The sequence below is a fragment of the Rosa chinensis genome, chromosome 2 (assembly GCF_002994745.2).
Source record: "Rosa chinensis cultivar Old Blush chromosome 2, RchiOBHm-V2, whole genome shotgun sequence".
Classification (NCBI taxonomy): Eukaryota; Viridiplantae; Streptophyta; class Magnoliopsida; order Rosales; family Rosaceae; genus Rosa; species Rosa chinensis.
This window is the reverse complement of record NC_037089.1, coordinates 26,711,078-26,724,250: the sequence shown is the minus strand read 5'-3', so window position 1 is coordinate 26,724,250 and position 13,173 is coordinate 26,711,078. Positions and strand designations below refer to the sequence as shown.

The window sequence follows — 13,173 nt, the reverse complement described above, 5'->3', positions numbered from 1 at the left end:
GGAATATGGCTGACCATGTTATCATCTGATACACATGGCCGCTTATTATAGCATCAAAGGTGGTATTAACAGCTAAGTTTAACAACATATGCGTGTAGGAAAAAGAATATAACCAAGTGGCTCGGTAGAAGGCAAGCATAATCAAGTATTGATATGCATGTGCCAAGCACCGGTTCGTGCTACAAATTGTAGATGAGTTCGAAGAACTATATATATACGAGCACACCAAGCATTGAGCTTTATGAGTTTAAGGGACTTATCTGGATCATAGATCGTTAGATTGTCCGAGAATGTGTTCTATCGTGGTAGCAGAAGCCTTGGACAGAGAGGGCTGACTGGGTTGACAGAAGCTGATGGGAAGGAACTGCTGCAAATGGGATGCCCGGAAGAGATATGCAGGTGGCTGCTCGGGTTCTGTCAAAATTTTTTTTTTTTGAAACCCTGGACGTGTCTGATTCCCGGAGAGTAGTGGGTGAAGGAGGCCAGCCGGTACCGGTGATGCTAGGGATACCGGTGAAGGCAAGAGCCTTGCAGATGAAGTTGTGATGGCCAATGAAGGTGTTCCAAACCAGTCCTGGATGGATTGGGTGTCCAAACAAGTCCCCGGGTGCACAGAGCTTTTTTTTTTTTTTTTTTTGTGGACTCGGTGAGAGATACCGCTGAGTATGCATTAAGCAAAGTACCGGTGAAACCACCACGCTGAAGCTCTCGCAAAGTACCGATGGCGAGTGGCAAAATTGATGCCGGGAGGGATGTTCCGCAAAGACTCGTGGTTAGTTACCCGGCAGGAGCTAGCCGTAGGGTGATGGAGTTACCGGTGAGTCACCGAGAGATGCTTCTGAGATTGATGCCAATGCCGAGACCGAGACCGAGTGGTGGGTCGCCGGAAGATCATCGCTGCTCGAAAGATGCACCGGGAAGTTAGGGTGTGGGAAGCATTCAAGTTGGGTCACGGAGAGGTGGAGAGGTTACCAGGATTCAAATTTGGTTCCATTTTGGTGAGTCACCGAGAATGGAAGATGTTGTCGAAGGCATGGATGGGTGATGCCGGTGAAGAGACAAATGCATCGGTCTCCGGGATTGGCCGCTGGTACTCGAACGAGTTGAGAAGCTTGGCTACTTGCAGCAGTGACCGTCACCGAGATGTTGATGACCTCCCGGAGGATTATAAATCAAAGAGGTCCCGGACGGTGCGGGTATCCAAAGTGCCAGACAGATGGTCTTTTGACAGCAGTCATGCTCTAAACTACTCAGGGCACCGAGAGCGGAGGAGGGTACCGGTAGTTGTAATGACCTCACCGAGAGCAGAAGGTACCGGTCAGTGTAGATGTCGGGGAACTCGTGGTGCTGGGAGCGATCCGGAGTCCCGGATGATGATTAGGGGACCGAAAACTGATGGCTTCGGTGACGGGGGTCTTGAGTGGCTATGATCTCCGGGAATAAGAGAATCCAGAAGGTCCCGGACGGGTGTGTGAGTACCCGAGATGACACACAGGATGAGGTCATGTTCACAATTGCTTGGAGCCTCTGGGTGAGTCGAGATCATGCGGATGATGATTTGAATTGTTGATGAATGGGTTCCGGGTTAGGTTGTTAGTTACTGGGTGGTGATGAGGTGCTGGCATGAACTCTCAAGATTAATGGTAGCTCTCGGTGTTGATAGCGGTACCGGGATTGCAATTTAGTTCGGGAACTGCTGATGCCGGCCGTGGTCCAGATAGGATCTGGGTCATAATCCGGGTCTTGCCTGTCGAGCGAGTTGAGTGAAAGTATCGGTCAGGGAGATGGTTTATCAAGCATGCAAGGGTGAGTCACTGAGAGGTGAAGTAAAGAAGCCATCAGAGTATGGGTGACCAAAGAGGATTTCTCATCTAGGAGTCACCGAGAAGAGGTGAGGTTGTTGCCGCTTTGGGCCAATGAGTTGATGAGGTTACCGGTGATGATCTCCTGGAGGTAGCATGGGTACTGGACAGGTTTCGGGTAGTGGTAAGGGTGTACGTTACTGGTACCATGATGCAGAGACTAGCGTATTTATACCATACGGGTACTAGAGGCCGGAGGTAGGTCACCGAGAGATTGTGGTGGTGTTGGTCTCCGGATGAAGTATGTGCCTCCGGGATTTGCTGACACGTGACAGCTCGATGAAGAGTGGAACTTGGGCTCATGTAATTGATGGCTCATGTACCCGAAAGCTTATAATATCTGTGCATGAGCCTTACTCAAGGTCGGAGGTTCATACCCAAACCTAGGGATCCTCCTTCTAGCGCCAATGTTTCTGTTGAAGAATACGGAACAAGAACTAAGTGTGGATCATGATGGGGAGAGAGAGAGAGAAAGGGAGAGACACAAGAAGTATAGTGGTTCACCTTGCCCTTGAGACAAGGCTACATCCACTTAGAGATTCCATTAGGCCAAGTAGCCTTTGTAGTGATACAAGTATATGGATCCCCCTCTCTAAGAAGGGGAGGACTTCCCTTTATAGCTAAAGGAAGCCCCACTCTATTCTATATTTCCAATGTGGGATACAACATACATATTGCTTCTCTTGAAGCCTCTTGGAGAGCATGGGAGGGTGGCCTCCCTACGAGGTATCGGCCGACCTCCACCATAGCGAGGTAGCTCGGGTGTCGGACTACCGGATGCATGTCGTAGGCGGGACTAGCCATGTCGCGGGGCCCACCTAAGAGGTCGTTGCTTATGCTTGGCGGTATGTGATATAGGTGGTATGTACATCTAGATTCCTAGTTCTAATTAGAATAGGATTCCTTGTACTCAAAGATTATGTACTTGTATCCTCTATAAATATAGGCTCCTATTATCAATAGTTACAACAATTTCTCTCTACAATCTTCTCTCAAATCTCTTACTCTAAAACACGTTATCAGCACGAGCCCTAACCCTAGATGAAAAGCCAAAAACTCTTTTCTTCTTTCTTCTTGCCGTGAAACCCTAGAACCGTACCCTAGGATCACCTCATGTGTGCCACCATCTCTACGCACGATTTTGGGAAGAAAACTAGAAGACTACAAGGAAAAGAAGAGCAAGAAAATCAAGCATCAAGAAAGCGCCAAGTAAGTTTTAAATTAATGTTCCTGCTTTCTGTCTTTAATATTCTTTCTTTTTCTTCTGGGACTTGCAGTGAACTAATCAAACTATCAGGACGACAAACTTTTGAATAACACAATGACTTGAGAAGATTTGAAATTATAATGTTGACACAATTTGTAAAGCTCACAAGTTACTAGAACATGAAGGACCTTTCCAACCTAATTACAGTCCTCTGCAAGTGTTAATATTAGTATTACTAGAACATTGCTATTCCAGACTGCTAATAATTGAGTCCAACATAGAAAATCTGAAACAATTGATCAGTGTAACAAGTAGGGAACTTTCTTTAGAGACATCCCAAACATAATTAAAACAAACCTCTTCAAAAGTTCATTTGAGAAAAGACTAGAAGAAACTTATTCCTTCAATTGGCCACTATGCCAAGTATCAAACTCTCATTAATGTTCCTTCAATTCAGTCGCACTGAGACTTGTGTTAGTACCTTATACCTAAATGGAAATTTACATTGACAATAACTGATGCTTGCAGATAAGATTGCCTAAGGTGGATGAGTGTATCTACTAAATTTGAATGTATATGTCATGTGCAGAATTGTGCGATTACACCACTCAATGATAGATTTTACTCTTTCTTTCTTCCCCACCACACAACAAAATAGGAGGAACATTGAAAAGAAGAAGAAGAAAAAAGTACTTTTTAAACACTATAAGACAAAAAAAGGAGACTATGGAACAAGGATACGTACTTGTTAGTTACCAGAGCATTCCAGGAAGTGAACTATCCCATGATGAACAATACCAGCCCATGCATGAAGCCCAGGCACGGAACTAGGAATTAAATTTGAGGTGGGCTAAATTTACCTTATGCTGGTAAGAAAAATTATTCTCAAAAATTTAACAGAGTCTACTTTGTTTTGATGGAATATCTCAATTGCATAACACTTGTCAAAATATCATCCACAAGATGCATTTTGTCACCCAAATCTAACAATAGAAAATTGAAACAATTCAAAGTTAAATATTCAATGTCAGTACAAATTTAACTTACTCAAAAGCTAAAAAACACCCAATCAAAAGTATAATCAACTCAACTCTCAAACAATCAACACAATAAAGAAATTGCCACTATCATGAGCAATTGGGCATTTGGGTATTAATAATACAAATTCAATATCTTTTTCTAGAAATCAATAGATTTGATTACTTACATCAAGAAATCTAGAAATACCCAAATTCTAACCTAAATTACATTCTAGTTTCGTCAAAAAGTTTCATTATAGAAGAGAAGTTAAAGTGTAATACCTGAATAAGGTTGAGAGATGAGAGCAGATTATTGAGGAGAGGAGATAGAGTGACTTGGTAGAGAGAGGTGAGAGTATGAGCTTGAGAAACGCAGATAGAGGTGGAAAACGGGCCACTAAGCACGAGCACGGCACCGGCCCGGCACGGCCCAAGCCCGTTAGTGGCCCGGCACGACCCAAGCACGTTAGAATAACGGGTTGGGCTGAGCCTAAGAATATTGGCCCATTTGCCCGGCCCGGCCCGAGCCCGTAATGGGCCCGGCACGGCCCGAGCAAGACATATTGTGGGCCGGCCCGTTACAAACACAAAATTTCATTTTGTTTTTAAAAATATTAAAAAACTACAATGATGAGATTTGAATATGAGACATTTTTATTTAAAATCTCATGACAATTCCACCAATGCTTTCTTTTATATTGCCAAAATAATGAAACAAAACATTATATCCTTGTTTTGACATAAGTATTTTTTCTAAATATTAAATATATGTTTATTAATAAAGACTAATCTCATAATAATACAACTGTAGAATGAAGGAAAGAATAATAGATACTAAATCTTCATTATATTAATAAAGATTAATCTCACAATAATATACTAAAAACAATATATTTTGAGTTTTTTTTTCTTTCTTTCTTATAGTGGAATATAAAAAATTATTAGAAATCTAATCTTAAGAAGGTAAGATCAAGAAAAACATTGTAGAACTTAATTTATTTTAATTTTCTAAATAGTTAAATAAAATTAATTTTTATTTTTTCAAATTAAGATTTTAAAATCGTACTTTATAGTAGGTAGGCACGAGCACGGCCTGTTATTGAACCGGCACGAGCACGGCTCGGCACGATATGGGTTAGGGCCATGGGCCGGGCCGGGCTTAATGTTTAAGTAAATGGGCTGGCACGAGCCCGACACGATAATAAATGTGCCGGCCCAAGCACGGCACGAAGCACGACTAGGCCAGCTTAAAATGGGCTGGGCCGGCCCGGCCTGTTTGCCACCTCTAAACGCAGAACTGGGCAGTGGGCAGAGGTGAGGACGAGAGGACAGAGAAAGGGAGAAAAGGAGATCTAGACTTGTGTGTTAGTTTGCTATATACATTAATTATATATGTAGACTTTTTTTTTTAAGGGGTGCTATGACTTAGTATACATATATTAATTTTTTCCCCCCAAAATGTTGACAGCCCACCCTTGTGTCCGTGCTTGATGAAGCCGGTGGATGGGTCATCAGGCAAACCCAGCAGCAAAAGAGCTGCAAAAGGAATGGCCGATCCTGCACTTATCTGTGAAAGAACTATCCTCCCAGCATTGGGAAACGGTTTTGCAAGGACATCCCCCATTTTTCCTCCAAAGAGACTTCCAAGTGAGGCGTCAATTATAAATATGGTCCAAAGAACTGTCGTTTCTTTATGGCAGAAGCCGATAAGGAGCAAATGACAAACCTGACAAGGGGAATGATCCAAAGACACCCTGAGCAATGAGTATTTGAAAAGTTGGGATTTTGATAACCAACTTGGATTCTTTAATCAGGTCCTTCACTTCTTCTGAAAAAGTGTGTGGCATTTCATCTTTAGCTTTACCATTGTTCTGTACATAGTGCGGATCATTAGCAAAGAGACGAACCAATATACCGACTATGACACTAATGAGCCCAACCAGATGGAATGCAATTCTCCAACCATCTATACCTATTACTGAAGTGGAGGCTATTAGTAAGAAAAAAGACCACCTATTTATGGAGCCAAGATTTCCTGTTAGTTGTAACCATCCAAATGTTGTACCACAGTTGTTATCATCTGTTGAGTCAGCAACAAGTGACTGAATGGCAGGAATGACTATGGCAAGTCCAACACCATTTAAACCTCTTGAAATAGCTACCTACTAACCAAATCAGACAACGAAATGTTGAATTATAATTTGGAATCAAGTAAATGAAACAGGTTCTTATGTCAGAATGGTAGAGTTTAAAATACTAAACAACCAATGTCATGTACTGTGTACATGAAGAATTTTTCATCTGCATTTTTTAGTTCTTTTTTTTAAAAAAAGATCTGCATTTTTTAGTTGCACCTTATAATAATGGGGCCGTGACCACTTACCCAATTTCAGCTTAAAAATTGTACACTTACTCTACTAAGAGTTTTTTTAACCCCATTTATCCAATCTAACATCTATTGACAGTTTTCCCCTAATAATTAAATTGAAACTCATCGATCTCTCTCCTGTCTGACTCTCTCTCTCTCTCTCTCTCTCTCTCTCTCTCTCTCTCTCTCTCTCTCTGTCTCTCTCTCTCTCTCTATCTCTCTCTCTCTTCATTGCAGGAACTTCGTTGACACCCTCCGATTACGTCCTCTGCGACCTCCAAGTCCGATTACTTCCTCTTCTTTATCTTTCTCCGTCATCCCTCTGCCCTTAATCTCCGATCGGCGGTGTGCTGGATCAGTTGCCATCGTAGTCGACCTTAATTGCATCTCTGATCCCGAGCATCACCGCGACTCGAAGAAGATGCAAGAAGAAGAGGATCGTCGCAATTGCAGCCTCTGCAAGCCCTGGAGTTCAGGTCAAGTTTTTGTTCCGAGTCGGGGCTCGTGTCAGCGTCGTCTGCCAAAGCTCACAGAGGACACTCTAGTCTTGATCCGGTCAGTCCTTCAAACTCGTCGCCCAAAAGTCGTTCTTTCCGACCTCACTTCCTGATTTCCGTTGCCGACCAATTCAACGTCTGCAAATTTATTTATTTTTGGTCTGAGATCGATGACGTCTACACCATTTGGGCAGACCACATGCCACAAGTTGTCTGGTATGAGAAAATATGCAGAAAAAATGTTTTAATTTCAGTTATGTACTAGAATAGCATTTGTTTGGTAGATTTTGTAGATTAGTGACTGCCTGTACTAATATTTAACTGTTGCAATCGTCTTGTGTCAAGTTTATTGGGGGGCAATAATAAGATTACTGGGGGGCAAAAAAATGTTTATTGGGGCAATAATAAGATTATTGGGGGGCAATAATAAGATTATTTATTTAGATAAACCTCCTAAAACTTTCAAAATTAAAAACATCTTCATTTTTCACTAATTATTGATCCCCAATAAACTTGTTATTGGGGGGGGGGGGGAATAAATTTTTTATTGGGGGGCAATAATATGATTACTAGGTATTATTGGGGGTAGTAAAATCATACGCCGGAATCCAGTCACCAGTCTGGTATCTGGATTCAGGATTCAGGTGACCGGTTGCCTGATTCCGGTCACCTGTTGCCGGATTCCGGTTATCGGTCACCGGAGTCCGCGGTCGGCCGCTGGTCACCAGAGTCCGGCAAGGTCTTCGATGACTTCTCTCTCTAAGTGACAAAGAAGGAGAGGGCAAAATTGTCCCAAAAATAAATAAAAGGGAATAAAAAAAAAAACTTAATTGGGTATTAGGGAAATGATCTCTTAAAGTGTTTGGGTAAGTGGGCAATCTCTTAGAGTGTTTGGGTAAGTGGAGTTAATTAACCCCAAAATTGGGTAAATGATCATTTCTTCTATAATTTATACAGTTCTTTCGGGAACCAAATTTGCTCACCACCTTTGGTTAGGTGGTGATACCACCACTCCATAAACATTTGCCACGTGTCACATAATCTAACTATGGTTAAGTTTTTAGAATTAGTGTTAATAAATTAATAATAGGGAAAATATCATAAATGGTCACTCAACTTTTAACTGTTCGACACTTTTAACTGAGTAACCAAAGTGATATATTTGAAAGTTGAGACCAAAGTGTCAAATGAGTCATAGTTGAGTGACCATTTGTGAAATTCTCCTTTAATAATATTAATGGTTAATGAAGAGAGAGAAATAAAAAAGAAACAATACTCTCTCTCTTTCCCTTCAAAGTTCAAACCCGGCAGACCCATCTCTCTCTCTTCCCCTTCAAACCCAACAAACCCAGTATGCAATAGCAAAAATAGCACCACAACTTTGAATTAATGTTAACAAAGAGAGAGAAATACGAAATACTCTCTCTTTCAGACCAGAAAACCCAGGTTTGGAATTTGATTTGAGTTCTGCAAACTTTTTCATTATCAATTTCTGCAAGTGACAGAACAAGTCAGGGCTTTGCTCCTAAAGAATTGTTGGAACATAGTCAATGGCTCATCCCCTTCAGCAGCCCTCCTGAGAGAGCGATTCTTTTCTCATGATTTTCTCCCTATTCAGTATTATCAACAATCCTCAGTGTGGCCTGGTCTTAAAAAATTATGGGATTCATTCTATACTAAGCTCCAGTGGTTGGTGGGAGATGGTCGCAGAATTTCTTTCTGTTCGAACAATTGGTTGGGTGCTTCAATTTCTTTCATTCTTCAAATCACGCCAGTGGTGCAGTCCCTTATGCCATCCAGAGTTAGTGATTTTATTAAAAATAAGCAATGGGCAATTCCTCCTATTTTTTCTTTTTTCTTTCCAAATCTTGCTTCAAGAATTTCTTATGTGGTGTTGCCTCTGGAAAATGAGGGGGACAAAGTCATCTGGCCTTCCAATGTAGCTGGAATTTTAACAACCAAGGATGCTTTCATGTTTCTCTCGCCACCTAGGCCTTTAGTAACCTGGTGCAAGTTGATTTGGAATAAGGCTTTACAGCCCCGCAAAAGCCTAATGACTTGGAAGGTCTTAAAAAAGAGGATTTTAACTGACGATTTGTTAGCAAGAAGGGGTATTTCTCTCTGTTCTCAGTGCTCTATTTGCCGAATACAAGGTGAGTCTTTAAACCATCTTTTCTATGAGTGCGATTTAATCCATGATTTTTGGAGTTGGCTTGCTTCTTTTTTCCGCAAGGGTATTATGCCAAGTACATCTCTTGCTAATCTTCTCTCTCCAGACTTTCTATATGGGATGGCTAGTCAAAAATTCTATGGAGTTTTGCTTTTTGCAACGCTTTGTGGTGCATGGTGCATCTGGTTGGAGAGAAACAAAATCAGGTTTCATGAGGGTACTTTTAATTTAGCAAGGTTCAAGCGTTGGTTTCTAATTTCTTTGAAAGAGTCTGCCTCCATTCACTTTATGCCATGCTCTAACTTTTTGAGAATGCAAGGCCTATTTGCCGTGCTAGGTCTTTCGTCCTTGACTGTAAAGGCTCCAAAATATATCCCAATGCAGTGGATCCCCCCCCCCTAATGCATTGGTTGAAGGTGAATACAGATGGTTCTTTTCGAGACAATAGCACAATCGGATTTGGGGGGATATTTAGAGATCATGAGGGTCAGTTTAGAGGAGCTTTTGCTAAAAAAGTAGAAACTCTCAGTGCAATTGATGCGGAAGTGTTGGCAGTTATTGAGGCTTTGAGGATTGCTTGGGTTAAGAGTTGGACTCACATTTGGCTTGAAACTGACTCTATGCTTGTGGTTCAGTATATCAAAAATCCAAAGTTAGTTCCATGGAGGCTACAAGGGCATGGTCTAACTGTTTGTCTTTCATCCGTATGATCCATTTTAGAGTCTCTCATACTTTCTAGGAGGGGAACACTGTAGCTGATGCTCTTGCTAATTATAGTGCACTCAATGCGGGTTATAGCTGGTGGGATGACCTACCATCCTTTATTGTTGGTCATTATGGGCGCCACTTGTCTTCTATGGTTTATTATAGATTTCGGTGATGGTTTTGTTTGTCTTCGTTTTTGTCTTTTCATTTGTTTTTGCTTGTTTTGCTCGTACAATGCAAGAAGGGCTTGTATCTTTTTTCAGGTTGGGTTTTGGTTTGGTCCCCCCAACTATTTTGTATTTCTTATTCTGATTTAATAAATTAAGGGGATGGGGGGTGGGTTCCCAGAGTGTGGCAGACCCTTCTCCTCAGGGATTGAGGGTGGGACTTGCTCCTTACATTATCTGCCTCTGAGGAAATAATATCGCCTAATCCCTTATTTATTTTTTTTTTAAAAAGTGACAGAACAAGTCTTAATACTATAATACCCAGCCTTTTCCAACAAAATTTTCACCTCGAAAACCCAAACTGAAATTGGTTGCCCACAATTCATAGAGCTTCAATTTCTCAAATTGCTTTGAACTTCATGGAAAATTAAGCCCAAAAGTAAAAATAAGTTAGAAGTAAATCGATGGTAGGATGGTCTGCAATTGAGTTTGCTGGGATTATTTGGTGAGTTGCCTCGTGCTAGACTAGTGTGTTGGGAGGAAGATAGAAAGTGCTGGACGAGATCTGGGTTTGTTGGTGTGTTTCTGAGAATTGGGAGGGAAGATCTAATATGCCCTCACAAACCCATCACTGCTCTCCTTCGTTTTCGCATCACTTTCTATTCGTTTATGTGGCAGACAAAAGCCAAAGAAGAGTTTATGTCCATTTGTGTTTTCTAGGTATGTAGGATTTTGCTGAATTCTGAAGTTGAAACAAATCATTGTAGGTTTTGCAGCTTGCTGGGCTAGTGTCGATGAAGAAGATGAGAGAATTAATATATTTTATTTAATTACTATCTTTTATTATTAGTTGATTTAGTGAATAATTAAAGTATTAAACAAGATTTTTTTTTCTTCTGATAATTAAGTTAACCATAGTTATTTATGAGTATGATTTATCAGACATGGTAGTTTCTTATTGAGTGGTGGTATCACCACCTAAGGAGTAGTGGTTAGCAAATTTGAATCCGTTCTTTAGGGCTTCTTTACTTCTAACTAGTTTAAGGTTTATGACCTCCGCTCAAGAGCTACAAGCTTTGTGTTAACCAATGCAAATATTCCCAAAAGGGGCATCATCATAACTCATACTGGTTAAATATTTTTAACTCAAACACAAAAATATGTGCTTCATGTAACTGGTATCCCAAATATATAGCATGAGCTTTTTTCAGTAATGAAGGAGCCTAAGTACATTATGCTAAGAGAAAAAAAAACAGAAAATTTGCTAGGTTTGAATTGGCTATTGATACGCTTGATTCTTTAGATCTTCAATAAGGAAAATGAATTTTTTTTTTTTTTGAGAAACTATCAACTTAAATAAATTAGGAGGTAAACTCCTTGGAAAGTACATTAACAATACAAGCTGGAGGCTCTAGGTGTAATATGAATTATGCTGCTCAACAGCATATATGAACTAGACTTATATACTGTGTATATCGAGTAACAGCAGACAAACCTTTTGGACTTAATTTCAATGTATTGCAGTTAACATATATATAGTTATTGATCGAGTTAAGCATATATATATATATATATATATGTATATGACATTATCTGTTTAGAATTAAAATTCAAAAGTAATGATGATTCAGACAAATTGGATTAAGGTAGGAAGTTATTTTGACAGTTCCTTGATGGAAGGAACTGTCATGTAACTGCTAAATATCAGTTTATAAAACTGAGGCCTTTACCGATTTTGATCCCTTCTAGAACACATCACCATTTCTCATTCTGATTTGTCCCATCAAGCAAACCTGAGAAGATACAGTGTGGATCTAGGAGAAGATCAAAATGGATTCCAACACCAGCTAACCAAGTTAGTTTACTTAACTACCCAGTTCATATCAACATTTGATTTTTTTTTGAGATAGTTTTCTTGGTTTACAAGATGTTTCAGTTTATGTTTTCTTACAATTGGTATCAGAGCCTCTATACTCAGATTTAAATCAATGTTTGTTTAATTTATGATAAGTTAAATGATCTGGGACATTATTTTGAAATGATGTTCATGAATATTTACATGCATATCACTAGCACTGCAGAAATTCATCAAACCATGTTGATTATTCTGTATCATATTTATATTGAATGCAATACTATTACTGTCATTTCCTTTATTTATAACTATATATATGTGCTTCTAATAATTATACATATGAGTTCAAGATCATATCTGCATATTTCTATACAATACATAATGCTGCCACAGTAGCCATGTTTATATTGTGTATGCAGTAGATTAATTAGCATTCTTTCACATATGATCCGATATATATATGTACAATACTAACAAATTAGTTGATACACACACACACACACACACACACACACACACACACACACTCAGACATACATTTAAGAAAGAATCATGAAGAGAACTTGAAAGTTTAGAATAAGATCTAACTTCCAAAGCAGTTAGACATCCTGAAACTAAATTTTCTAGTTAAACATATATGATAGATAACAGATCTCCATGCATTTCATTAGAGATATGTGTATCACAAATTATACCAATATCTTGAAAATGATACATGCACATTTATCTGCTTATATGACATTCATTAAATGTTTTTCATGAGAATTAACATTGGGATGTGCATATATATAAATTTTCTGGTATAAAGTGAAACTGGAACTGAATGTATATATATATATATATATATATATATATATATATATATGCAAATACAGATATGAATGACTGACTTAAGGTAAAATTCATTCCAGCAATGCATTTTCCCATGAGCATCAATCAAATTGAATTGCTCAATGGACTTGCTCAATGGACTGAACTTCAAGAAATGGAAGGGAGATATAGAACTGAACCTGGGCATTCTGGACTTTGACCATGTGCTTAAGGAAGATCCACCTGCTGAGTTGCCTGCAACATAGCAACCAAGGAAGCAAGAGACAGGTATCAACAATGGCACAAGCACAACAGGATAGCACTAATTTGCATCAAGAAGAGTATGACTGATTCAGTTAAGGGAGGCATACCAGATTCTGAATTTGCCAAAGTCTACTTCAACTCAATTGCTGAAAAGTACAGAGTTTTTGACAAGGCTGAAATCAGCACACTCATGAATACACTGAATGGGATGAAATACAATGGACATGGAAGCATAAGAGAGTACATTAT

General features: G+C 39.6%; 1 pseudogene; it reads right to left on the bottom strand.

Moving 5' to 3' along the window:
• Positions 1-2,968: 2,968 nt before the first annotated feature.
• LOC112184019 overlaps positions 2,969-13,173 on the bottom strand; it is a 32,181-nt pseudogene continuing 21,976 nt past the window's right edge.